This window comes from Manis pentadactyla, chromosome 4, assembly GCF_030020395.1.
Source record: "Manis pentadactyla isolate mManPen7 chromosome 4, mManPen7.hap1, whole genome shotgun sequence".
Taxonomy (NCBI): Eukaryota; Metazoa; Chordata; class Mammalia; order Pholidota; family Manidae; genus Manis; species Manis pentadactyla.
In genome coordinates, this window is record NC_080022.1 from 49908457 (window position 1) to 49922259 (window position 13803).

A 13803-nucleotide genomic window follows, 5' to 3' on the forward strand; every position below is an offset into this window, starting at 1 on the left:
CACAGCATGAATTTTTCTGGGTGAGTATCTTCTCCCTGGCATCCTAAATTTATCACAAGTACCCAGCTGGCTGGCAGGCAGCCCTACTTAATACCAACCTCTGACCCCTGAAGAGTGGTTTCCTTTTCTCAAAGCATTTCCAGATATACATTCTATTAAAGCTCTGTAATCTTCACAGTGAAAAGCTCTTCCCACCATTTCTACCTTGTGTGTTAGTAAGGAAACGAAGCTTACAGCAGAGCATGTCTCAAAGAGAAATGAGTTTAGCAAAGGAGAAGAAATGTGCAGTAACAGAATGGGAGTAAAGCCAAAAAATAATGTTTGTTCCTATTAATATTACCTTACTTTTATTCTGTACACAGGTTGCACAGAGACAGTGTCATGGGGAAAGAAAGGGATACTTTCTATCCATGCACACTGGCTAACTGAAGGCTGGCAGTCACTGGGGTCACAGAAGGTATGGGTAAGTAGTCCTAATGGCCCAACAGGAGTTGAACAAGTGTTTCTCCAGTGAATAGATGAATGGACAAAGGTATGAAATATTTATTTGTTTCCATTCGTAGATATTTATTAAGCACCTCCATTGTGCCAGATTCTGTTGTAGGCACCAGGCTTATAAAGATGGATGAGACACATAGAGGGGCTTAGGCTACACCAGTGACAATCAAACATTTCTTAGCCCTCTAATCCTCCTTCAAAAGAACAGAAGCCCAATATGCAAAGCAGTTCAAAGTGGAGCTGCTCCAAATTGAAACAGGCTGTGTGTGGAGGCAGAGGGAGGTGAACGGAGGAAGGAGCCTTCACTCCTGGGGGTGTCCGAGGAAGCTCCATGGCTCCCCAGAGCGTGCTTGGAAGCATTGACCTGGATGACCACTCAGACCTCTAGGACATAGATGCCAGGGTGCTGGGGGTTACACATCAAGCCCATTATTGGAGGGAAGGGCTCTGAGGGGTCAAAGATGCAGTGTGAAGGTTTAGAACTCAGAGTGTCCTCCCAAGAGAATGTTGTTATAGGGTTCCTTGGAAACCAAGAGTTTGTGAGGCCAAGACAAGACTTTGGGCAGGAGACTGTCATGGACATCAGTCATTTTGTTGGCTACTCAGCATGGATCTTATTGGAGGATAAATTGGCATCTTCTTATAGAGGCAGAAATTCTAGATACTTGCTTTCAAAGGCTCATTTGTATCTAAGGCACAGGTATGAACCAGCACCTATGGACATAAGCAGTAGATATGTCTCTTATCTTCCTTTCTCTTCCCTCCCTTCCTTTCCCTGCCCTGGTCTCCTCTCCTTTCTTCACCTCTCTTAGTGGCATTTCAGCATCTGAGGATAGAAGGGCAGGTTCTGACAGAGTCAAGCAGTGTTGGACTCACATAGCACATTCCTTATTAGACCAGTCCCACTGAAAGTTTCACCCCAAGCCTGCTCTGCAGCCTCGAACATTCTGTTAGCACAGGCAACCAAACAGGAGAGGAGGCCCAGGGGGAGACTAGGAGGCAGGCCCACTTCTCCTCAGAAGCTCACCTCAGGTCAAACCAGAAAACCATCCAAAATAATGTGGCAAAAGGAAAAGTCTAAAGAGTTCACAGTAGCATCAGGAAGATCCTGAATTCTCTCTCCTTCAATAGACAGCTTAAGAAAATAAAATGATTTCCTACCCTTGAGAAACTGCATTTGTATTTTGGGAAACATCAGCCAAAAACAGTGGCTTCTTCCTGCCCAGAACTTTGGGTGATCTAAGGGTCAGATGTTCTGAGAAGCTGATTTTCATTTGGGGAACTCCTTAAAGAGGAATCCAGGTGGCCTTCAGCCTCATTGCCAAGTTGTTGACAAAGCACCAGAGTTGCTGCTATTTCCTGGACACCAATTCACATTGCTTGAACAGGATTTCATTGCACTGAACTTGATATTCCCTCCAAAAGTGTTAATCCAGTCTCATCTACTTCTGTTGGTCAGAACTGACTTGGCAGCTGTACTTGAAGAGGTCCAGAGAGAATAAAATGTTCCCCTGTGTTAATTAAACAAATGTTGACCAGGAAACAAAGTCCTAGTTAGGACATTAGGAGCTGGGAAATGGGGGTACTTTGCTGAACTTACCAATTTCTAGTTTTGTGAAGTTGGTGTTTCCCATCAGTGAAACAGGGGAAATAGACTTCATGGGATTTTGTGGAGATTAAATGTATTTTTATTTAATATAAGTTAGCATATATATATCATAAATACATCACTCAATGAAGTTTTACCGCTATTGTTATTTCTTTTGTTGTTGTTACCATAGAGTCAGAAGCAAGCATGGCCAGAGGTTCTGCAGAAGCATGTGGGGGAAATAAAGGAAGCTGAGGTGAAGGGGAAGAAAGAGCCCTTTGGAGCCAGGGGGTTCTGCTTCCCACAAGCCATGTCATTGTGGACAATCTATTTCAACTTTCTAAAATGCCATTTTCCTTTCTTTAGCATAGATAAAATTGTGGGGTTAAACGATACGATGGATATAAAAGCCCTGAATACAGTGTTTAGTTCATGGTATGAACTCAATCATTGTTATCGTCCTTCCATGTTCCCCTCTTATTAAAGAAAGGGGAAGATTTCTCACTTACAAAGAAGTAAACCAAGAATCAGTAAATACAGTCAGCCATCCAAATGAGTCCACCACCTAATTTTATAAATAAAGGTTTATTGGAATACAGCCATGTCCACATGTTTACTATTGCATATGAGTGCTTTAGTTGCTACAGAGGCTGTATGGCCCACAAAGCCTAAAATATTTAATATCTGGCCCTTCACAGAAAAAGTTTGCTGAACCCTGATCTAAGCTATCCAAGTACAAATGTTCACAGCTTTGGGTCAGGTCCTATTGTCATATATGATCTGGCCTTGCCCATTTGTATATTCGGTCCCTCTGTCCTCTTTTTGATCATTCTGCAAGCCATTGATTAACTCAAGGAAGACAAGAGATCCAGATCTTCCTGATGCAGGATCATCTAGTTTTCTCTAGAGTCGACTGCAACACAAGATCTTTTTGTCCTTTTTATTGTCATATTGTTATGGTGCTCATTTGATGAGTCCCTGCACAGAAGCTCTTACAACTCTGTGTAAAATGCAATGGACCAGCTTTATAACTTCTATTACAACAAGAACAATTAATAGTCCCTTTAAGATGGTTAGACCCAGGAATTCCAATTGCCCAATCCAGGCAAAGAGAAACAAATCCCATAGACTGTGAGGACTGACAAAACTGAGAAGTCACTTTTTCTTCAGGGTGAAGTATAGCCTGCTTTACCTTTACTGTTCCATTGATCTAAAGGAGCAAAGACTATTCACAATGACATATGTACCACCATGACTGGAAAAATCTAGAGCAATGCAATTGTCCATTACTAATCACGCCAACAAGTTGAGACCAATCTGTACTCTACCTAGGGCAAGAATGATACCATTAATAACTTCTAGAGTTAATAGTATCTTTCTTAGACTTTTCTATTTGTATGATTCTCACCTTTGGAAATGTTACTTGTATTGTTCACATAAATAATGAATAACTCATTTCCCCAAGTCAAAAGCCTGTATAATCAAGAGTGGGCTCCATCTAGAACTCACATCAGAGTTGAAATTTCCAGCTTTGATGATTTATAGATTTAGGGTCCCTGTGTATTGATAAGTCTCAGAATACTACTCCTAATGGGCATGAGATACTAGTTTAAGGCAAAGAAATCCAGGATGTCCTGGCCTCAGGTACATAGTAGCGGTACATGGACATTCAGGGAAAAAAGTTGTTCATGACATAAGGTCATAACCAAGGCCTTACTTTAGCTGGATTACATATTTGTATATTTATTAGTCTCTCCTAATTGCAAGTATGTGACTGTGTTAATGTTGTAGAATTCAAAATCATATTATCCAAATTCTGATATATTACAGTAAATTGTAATAATTTACTCTTTTTCTAGGAAAGAGGGACACTAGTAAAACCATCCATTGATTTATTTAAAGACATTTGTCCGTGTAGGTGGAAAAGGAAATGTAATCACCTGCAATTCCTTATGGTCTTGTTGGAAGAGACCACAATTGCTCTAAGATTTTTATCATGGCAGTCTGGTGATTGATGGCATATCCATAATTATTTAGGGTAGGAGGCAGAGCTTTGTTTGGGGTAATTGAAAAATGGTGTTTGAGTATGTGCTGACCTAACAATTATCATAAAGAGTAATGAAAAGAGAAAAGGAGCCATTTTAAGTGGATATTAATCAAGACTCTATAGAAAATGAGAAGGTAAGTGATAATAAGCAATTAGATAAAAAACAAAACAGGAAATATACATAAATATTGGTCCAACATCTTAGGTGGTACCTGTCCATTGTCTAAGGCCATTAGATTTTCTGAAAGTCTTCCATCAGATGTCTACTTCCAAAGATCAGCTGTTTCTAGAGGGTCCATGAAAATCCTTTTGGAGGTTTTTGGGTAGCCTTCCAATGGTGTGGAATTCTGTGTTGTTTCTTTAGTTGTGCAACTAAAGGATTAATGACCTGGAGTTTCAGCACTGTACTTACTGTTTAAGTATGTTCTGATGAAGCTCAAGAGAAGTTTTTCTGCTGTCTCTCTTCCAGTAGATGAAATATCCTAGTTAAAAATCATTGTTTAGGTAGATGTGGGAAGGAGGCTTTAAACTACTGGTGAAATAACTGGGGATAACACATGAGCCCCTTGTACCACTTTGCCACATCTTCATGCAACAGGGCAGAGACTAATATCAGAGGTGAAATCCCTAAATGCATGGGCCTTCCACTTGCTGTTCCTAAGATGATTGATGTGTCCTCACGGGAATAGACTGAATGACTCCAAGGGCTAGCAGCATTACCTTTGGCCAAGATTTACTGAAAGTTGTTATAATTATGCTAATTATCTACTTAAGGATTATTAATCTAAGGATGTCATTGCTTATTTAATCTTTCCAGAAGATTCATATGCTAAGGCAATATAGTTTTGAGTTTTTGATAACACCTGTCAGAGTCTTTTATTAAATAATGATTCACATAAAGTGTGTGATAATTGAGTTAGGTATTACCAAAAATCAAGGAATTACAATTTTGTTGATGTCCCTGAGAACTTGAAAAGCCAGTATCTTCATCTATTTAGCTGCCTTACTGGAAAGACAGAAATGTTACAATACTTAGTTCAGGCTATCAGAAGGCCTTTGGATAAAAGACTTCAACTATAGGTTTGAGTCCTTCCTTTGCTCTGGGTTCAAGGGATGTTGGGGAAGTTTGGGTAACAGTTTGGTAAGATCTATCTGAACTTTAATAGGCTCTGTACCAATTAGTTTTCCTGTGTCAGTTAAATTTTTAATTCATAGACTGTCAAAATCTTTATCTGGGATATGCATCAATTATAATGGAGAGGATAAAGATATACCCAAAGCAAATAAACATGATAATGGAGACCTCTGGAACCTCAAGAAATTGTCTCTCTGGTGTGTATTTCCTATTACAATTTCACTTGCAAAGTAAACTTGTTTTTACTTCTTCTTGCCAAATTTTCAAGGATAGTACCACAGAGCAGAAAGGAATGTTTTTGAGTTGAGGGTCCAAGAGTTTTACTTAAAGGCTAGGAGATAGGGAACCTGTGAGTTATTTGAAATACCTTGTACCTGTGTTGTGTTTACTCCAAGGAAGAGGTTGATCAAAGGTGACAGAGTTTAATGTAGAAAGAGCAGCATGCATATCTGCCTGATATGCATCATAGTTGCTGATGTTGGCTTTATATTTATAGTTAATTTGCCTTTCATGTTTAAGACCAAGGCAGAATATTAGGTAGTTTTTCATTCCTTGGAGCCCTTTCATGGATCTGAACTGAGGAACTTTGCTTTGTCTTGGTTTGTTCTTTTTTTTTTTGAATTTTTATCTTTTTATTGAAGTATAGTTGATATACAGTATTATATTAGGCTCAGGTGTACAGCAGTGATTAACAGTTATATACATTACAAAATGCTCACCATAACATATATAGTTAAAAAATATGGAAGATTTCATGAATTTGTATGTCATCCTTGTACAGGGGCCATACTAATCTTCTCTGTATTGTTTGTCTTGTTTTTTCTTTTCTAAGATGGAATGCTATTTTTCCCATTGTTCCTTTTCCTTCTGTTTACAATTTCTATAGGCATCACTGTTGATAGGGTGATCTGTTTGATCTGCAGGATCATACATTTATTTGGGGTCCTGTCACACTTTTGTTCTTGAGCCCTTTCAAAACGCCCTACCAGGTGTTACAGTTCAGGACTATTTCTCATTCTAATTTCTGTTTTCTTATAGGTCTCCAATGAAAGGGCTGCTCTATGTTAGGGCCTTCTTTAACTCACATATATTATCAGAAGTTACTTCATAGTCTATTCCAAAATCTCCTATATTGTCATCTTTTCTCTGTTTGTATGATTAAATAATGATCCAATCAATATTAGTGGAAATGTTTAAGGTATGACTTCTAGGAGACTATACCCTACTTCCCAGGCATTTCTTTACCCTCAGGTTTATTGTTGATAAAAGATCTTATAGGCCTCTTTCTGGGTCAGTAAAATTCCTTTGCCAACAAGGATTTAGCTCCTAAGGTTCCAACCAACAAGTGTTAAAGCTAATATAAGTCAGGTAGCCCTGGACTGTATGTACTCAAAACAATTTTAAATTCCTCCACAAATAATTGCTAGCCATGTCTGGGTTTAGAGAAATCCTTAACTATAGTTGTTCATTCAGATTGGGTTCATAGCTCTAGTTCGACTGTAGCCTGCAAGTCTGGCTCATTGGCAGGATGGGTAGTTAGAGGTAATTGACAGTTTGAGGTCTTTGAGATAATCCTTGGAAAAAGGTAGGGCACCTTGTTCAGATGAAGATATGAGAAGAGTCAACAGTGGTTCAGAAGAAGATAGATATGAACCATAAAGAGAAGGAGAGCTGGACATATGGGGGCAACTGGAAGACAAGGAAGGGGATGGCTTGTTAGGGAAAATGAGTATAATATACTGTTACTTAGGTTTGTCAAATTACTCATTATCCTTGTCCAAAACATTTTTTAATAAATAAATTCTTTCAATCAGAATTTTCTTTGAAGGCCTTGGGATTCCAATCAAACAAACAAAATGCTCCCCATTGGGCCTAAGACATCTTAATTCCTTTTATTTTCCAAAGCATCTCTAAAATGAACAATTTTATTCAAGTTCATCCTTCCCTAGATTGGCCACTGAAAGCCCCAATCATCCTGTGTAAGTTATGCCATTTAGAGAAATAAGTGAAAAGAAGTGGAATTGTAATGAGAATATATAAGATATGAGTTTCTTCAGAGACTTGGAGAGGACTTATACTTAAACACCCCCAGGAGGGCTGGCAATAGCCAGTCAAAAGTGATGCTTATGCACTTTGTGTCTCAGGACCCCAATAGGAGAGTCGGCTGGCTCCAAATGCAGACAGTACCACTCAGGAGGAAGCAAAACAGAGCAAACTGTCTGGATCAAAGCTAAGCTCTTAGGACAAAGTCTGGATGAAAGCAGAACCTTATCCAGTTTCATTAATGACCCACAGCGAAGTTTGCATGGATCCTGCTCTGGTGAGAACAGCAAATTCACCAGTATCTGAGGGTAGCTCCAACAACAGGACTTCCAGGGCCTCTGCAAAAACACAAAAGAGAACAAAAGGGATGAAAAGGACTGGCCTGATTCCACAAAGGATGCTGAACAAATAGGAACTAGTAACAAAAGCAGGTGGCTAACCTAAGAATAGATAGCCAGGAAACTGAACAAGAGTAGAGAGTTTAGACCTGGTCCTCCCTTGCCACTGGGTGTTGACTCTGTGAGCTGTGAGCAGTGAGGCACAAGGGGCCTCTGTGGCTGCCACACCTGGTCAAGGGCTGTGATCCATGGTGACAGGCAGTATAGACCATATCTCAGTGGCACCCCCAGAACAACTGTGGAAATAAACAAAGACTATCAAAATGAGAACAGACCGAGGCTATTTATTCAGAGCTTGTGATAGCAAGGAGTTAGTATCCATCATTTACATTTGGTAAAGACTCAAAGCCAGGCAGGATGGTAGGAAGTCTTTTTAGCCAGACAAAAGACAAAGCTTCAGGTGTGCTTTAATTGGAGGCTGTTGGCCTGGGGAAGCTGGAGTCAGGCTAAATAGAAGGAAGGCATTTTGTGTGATCAGTTTGGGGAACATATTTTGCTTTCTCTGGTTGGCTCTGAGCTGGAAGTGGGGCACTGAGTCGGGAAGCTGGCGGTCGTTGACCAAGTCCTGGGCAGATTGCTGCAGACATGCGGTTCACCTTCCCAGGCTGCTTGCTGCAGAACTTGTCGGTCAGAGTCCTGTTGTCACATGCGTCTTGGCCATTGTCTGTTTATATATTCAGTTTCCTTGTGTTTTAAATTTTCTATTTCATTTTCCTCAAATTGTCCCTGCTCTTTGTGTTTATAATTGTAAAAGCTTGGCACAATCTAATATCTGACGCTTGGGGATTATTTGTGGCTGTTTAATTTGTGCCATCTAATCCCCTAATATTGGCCATTTAGAATTGCTGGGTATCAGTTCCAAGTGGAAAGGGGGATGTGGACACATATTCTGTGGGCTCTTAAGCAGGCTGGCTCCAAATTAAGTAAATTCAAACCCAGGACATACTGGGCCTCCAGCAACACAAGCCAGTGGCGGGGGAAAGGAAGATAGAAATTAACTGTATGGGTCTAGGGAATATAAATGATAGTAATAGCTAGTGTTTTCAAGTCACTGAATCTTCACAACACCTTTATCTCCATTTTACAGATGAGGAAACTGAAACAGAGAGGTTATTTACCCCTTTATACACAACTAGTAAGTGACAAAGAAGATCCAAGTCCAGGCTGGCCATGCTCTTCAGCACCATGTTTTTGCCAACTTACCTATGGAAACTATGCCTGAGAGCAGCCAGAGCTGAACCCTGTAGTGATTAAGACAACTGAATGTGGAGTCATCCAGATTGGAGTTCAAATCCCAGTTCTAGCACATACTGGTGGTGTGACCTTTAACAAGTTCATTAACCTGTTTGAACCCTGAGCTCCTCATCTGAAAAATGGGGAGAATATACCCAGAACCAGGTGATCTATCAAGTCTTCCAAGCAGCTATATATGCTGCATCAAAACATCATTGAAAATGAAATCAAGTAGGATGAAATAGTATTTTCCAGAACTTCTTCCACAAAGAGTAAAACACGTGGCTAGAAGAAATATTTCAATCAATTGCTCATAGGGAGAGGGCAGTATTAAGTAACAATAACTACTTGTTAAACTACCTTCTAAGGACAAGGGTGTCTGGTTAATGTAGGACTTTGTTTGGGCAGAGTACTTAACGAAATTTTAGGCCAGAGCTTAATTGTTCTGTGAAATAGAGGAATGGCTGGCATGGCCGACAGGAATCCCCTTTGTCTACTCCTGCATACCAGACTCAGTCTCTCTGTAAGTGCTAGAGATTGAAGGATGTTCTATTTGAAAGAACACAGTTATTCAGCTGTCGCAGTGCCGTGTGCCTTGTTCTGGCTCAGCTAAGTTTTAACTAATAGAAGCATTATAAAGATTAAGTGATATTAGGTGGAAGCACGCAATTGCCAATATTTAAGTGCTTTGACCTGCAAAAATGGTAACCTGATGTGGTTCAACCTAATATAAAGTATTGAGACTATTTTAACATAGGACCTTGCCAAAGGAAGTTCCTTGGCAAATGGTAACTAGTCTTATTATTGATTGCCAAAAAGAGGCATGCTTCTGGCAGGCAGCCTTTAAGGCCCAATCTAATGGATGGGGGATTCAGTGTTTTCCACAGTAATACAGGTCTGGTGCAAGTTTGAAGGAAAGGAGTAATAAGGTCAGAGCACTTCACCTGCCTTGGAGATGCACAGTGCATGTTCATCTAATGACCTCTTGGCAAACATTTGTTCAAGGTTAACAGATGCACATAAAGGGTCCTAAAAATCTTACAAAGAAAGCATGTTTATTTTTATTGAACCCTGCATTTCTCAAGTATTTTATAACATAACTTTTTCTTCATTAAATACTTAACATCTGTGGAACCCAACTTTTGAGAAGATGCTTTAGGAAATGCTTCCCTGGATTAAAAATTTCTTATATAAAAATTCTGTGCACTTTGCTCAACTTTGTACAATTACCTCAACTTTGTATCCACTGTACTTAACACATGTCTGGCATAGAGTTGAATTTAATAAAGGTCTTTTGAACTGAATCTGTAAAATTAAGAATATCAACTAATAATTCCTCACATCCCTTTCCGCTTTCAACATCTATGGCTGTGTGATGCATAGACATGCCTAAGATTATACTAGATGTAACCATTACCAGCGTCAAGGAGACAATGATTAATAAGGATAAATCTTGTTTATCTTTAATGTAAATAAATTTTTGCCTTTTACAAAGGATTAAAAGGGATTTCTGAGTAAAATAAGGAAGGTCAAAGAGAGCTTCCTGGGGAGGTAAGCTTTGGAGGCATCAGAGTAAGGATTGAATGGAAGAAGGAACTAGAATAATGAGCCTGAAGACAGAAAAGGGAAGACAGATGTATTAATTAAGATCATTATGCATGCATGCTTGTCTGTATTTTTAATGCTCCTTAAATTCTTTGAGATTCCTCCTATCAAGTGGTGGTGTCTGTGTCACCATTCCTTGATTGCTTCTACCAATAGAGTAAGTCAGAAGTGATACTATGTGACCTCAGAGTCTTAGTCATAAATAGTCATGCCACTTCACCTGGTTATCTTTGAATATTGCTTCTTCTTGGAAACGCTCTCTTAAAACCCAGGCACCATGCTCTGAGAAGCCTCAGCTACATGGAGAGGCCACACAGTGATTCTCTAAGCAACAGTTTCAGTCTTGGAGTCATCCCAACCCAGGTGCCACAGTGTGTGTGAAGGAGCCATCCATCTTAGTAATAGGACCTTTGGTCCCATTGGTAGTCCCAGCATTTGAGGTATTTGGGTCACCCCAGCTCTTCAGGTCTTCTCAGCTGACACTTTAGACATTGTGGAGCAGACAGACACCATCCCCATGGTACCTTGTGTGAATGCCTGACTCACAGAATCCATGACATAATCTGTAGTGGTTGCTTTATGTCACTAAGTTTGGAGGCAGTTTGTCATACAATAATAGATCACTGGAACAATCATGATGGCTTCAAGTGAGAAACCCCAAACATGTTAGTATAAGTGAAAAAGAGAATCAGTTGGTTCATGAAACTGGGAAGAGCAGAACTGAAGTTGGCCTCAAGGACAATAGTCCAGAAACTTATGTTGTCATTGGAAAACTCTCCACTTGTTGCCTCTGCTTTTCCCCAATATAGGCAGGAAAGCAAACTTGTCTGTCCCCAAATCCACATGCATTTAAACTGAAGACATTGGCCTGGTTGGTCACTGTGCACATTCTTGGGTTAATGACTATGGTTAAGTGACTGGGGGGCTATGAATGGCCTCAGTCAGGGGCCAGTTCCTCTGGCCAAGGGCAGCATCTATGATAAGCAGCCTCCACCACAACATATCACAAGAGCTAGAGAAATTTTTCCCCATATAAGTGGCTATTCTGGAGAGACAAAGCAATTTGCAACAATTACAGCAGTTTAAAATATTATTCCTGGGGTACTTCAGCAGAATAGCTTCATTTGTCCACAGATGTGGTATAGTGTGGGATGAGAGGATTTCCTTATCTGAAAACGGACAAAAATCTTAAGCCCCCAGAAGACTTGGAGAAGTGTGCTTTGCTAACACCTGCCAAATATTTTTTAGTGACTATGTAGTGCGTACTTTCACACTGGCATTTCACTGAACCTACAACCACCCTAGAAAGCAGGTAATGCTAATCCCCTGTTATGAGTAAAGAAAACTGAACTTGATTAGAATCACTTGTCCAAGGTCATATGTTTTTAAGGTTCAGAAGCAACATACAGAGCCTGGTCTTCAGTCTTCTAGTCCACACCACCATATCCAATTCACATTAAGAACACCGAAAACCCTAGAAAGGGAGTTATGCACCCAAGCTAAGAGAAAAAAAAATACCTTAAAATGTGTACATAAATCTAACAAGAAGTATCCTGAAGTCCTCCTAGTTGTTTGGACAGAAATAAGGCAATAGTGAGTTAGGTTTTGAGACAGGCAGAGACATTAACCACAACCTGAGGGACTTGTTTTCTCCATTGTCTAAGTGCCCTTGGACCCCAGACAAACCCCATATTTCTTGGAAACGTGTATTCCTCTGAGATCCAGGGAAGGCGTGTGGTCCAGTAAATGCAATTAGCAGTCTTCCCACGTGTTTCCTTGTGTGTTGTCTCCCAGAGTACAACCATCAGAAAGCTCACATTCTCAAAACATACTTTTCTGAATGACCAGAGTCGCCAGGAAATTTTAAGTGAGTCTGAGGTGTCTATCTAAGAGAGTCTTTGGCATATGAAAATACTTATTGAGGATCTCCTATGAATATGACTCTAGGCACAGAGGTATATGGGAACGATAGGGTGGGGAGGACAGAGAAACAGAGAGACCATGTAAGATATAGGAGACTCCAGCAAGTTATTTAACCTCACTACAGTGTAGGATGAATAATCATATGATAATGATAAACAAATTTGTATACCTAGCCTGGCCATTCTTGTAGCTCCAGCCCTTTATATCCAAGTGCCTACTCAAATCTGCTCTCAGATGTCTCACAGGGGCCCCCGAAAGAACATGACCAAAACAGAATTTATAACTGTCTCCCTCAGCTCTGTACCCTCTCTGGTATCTCTAGCTTTGTAAAAAGTCCCCAGGAATTCCATCCCACATGCCCATCAAATTGAGACTCTTAAACGTTAATTTAGAAAACACATCAAAAACACCACCTTCTCAGTTCTGTGAACTCCAAACCAAAGAAAGCTTTATGCCCTTTTAGCCACCAACAGCAATAGGTGTGGGAGCCAGTATTTACTTTCACTTGCTCCTGGAACTTGACTGCCTGACCTCCCAGCAAACAGGTCTCTGTGACTTTGTCTGGGTCTCTGCAGGACTTACTGCAATGGTAAGACCAACAAAGAACCTGATTTTGAGGGACAACACCCACTGCAGAAGAGAACAGGCCCATGAGGCCATGGCTCAGAACTTCTTATTCTTTCTCTGCAGGGCAATGGTTATCCAGACTGACCCCTTGAATTTAGTTCAAGTTCCTTGGAATCTTTGACTCAATCACAGTAGTGACTTAGTTGAGAGGAAAGACTGCACAGCAATAAACGGGATTGCAATGTGAAAATGTTTAATCTGCACTTCCAAAAGGAATAGAATTAATCATAAAGGATCAGTAGATAGTGCCCTTGAATATCTCTCTCACTAGAATGTGAGCTCCTTGAGGCCAGGAACAATGTTTAAACCATGTCTGTTGTCCTCACAGTGCTAACACTGTCAGCTCTGAAATGTATGAGTCGGGCCACGACACTACTAAATTTTCCATTTCTTTTGCTTCCATTACAAAACCAGAGAAACTTACTGAACTAAGAGTTTGGGGTTTCAGTACATGATTTTCAGTAATTAGGTTTCCACGTGTACCTTTTATTAATAGCTCATTAGAGTTGATTTCAGTAGATAGTTCACCAAGGTTGCAATGAATGAGTTAGGGGTCAGTTGTCTTTTAGCAGCCATTTTGTGAGTAAGGAATTTAAATCTTAAAAAGCAATATGGCATATGGTCCATCTGGGCTGAAAGAGTGCCTTTATTCTTCGGGTGAATACGCCAGCATGAGTATGAAAGGAAAAAGGGGAGCAGTGAGCTG

General features: G+C 40.2%; 1 long non-coding RNA gene and 1 other non-coding gene across 2 annotated transcripts in view; both read right to left on the minus strand.

Annotated features, from left to right (window-relative positions):
* The window catches only part of LOC118925444 (uncharacterized), a 212878-nt gene that overhangs the window by 130845 nt on the left and 68230 nt on the right, over positions 1-13803 (minus strand). The window lies entirely within an intron of this gene.
* On the minus strand, positions 6005-6107 carry LOC118925487 (U6 spliceosomal RNA). Its single transcript, XR_005030079.1, has one exon. It is a non-coding gene; the product is annotated as a U6 spliceosomal RNA (small nuclear RNA).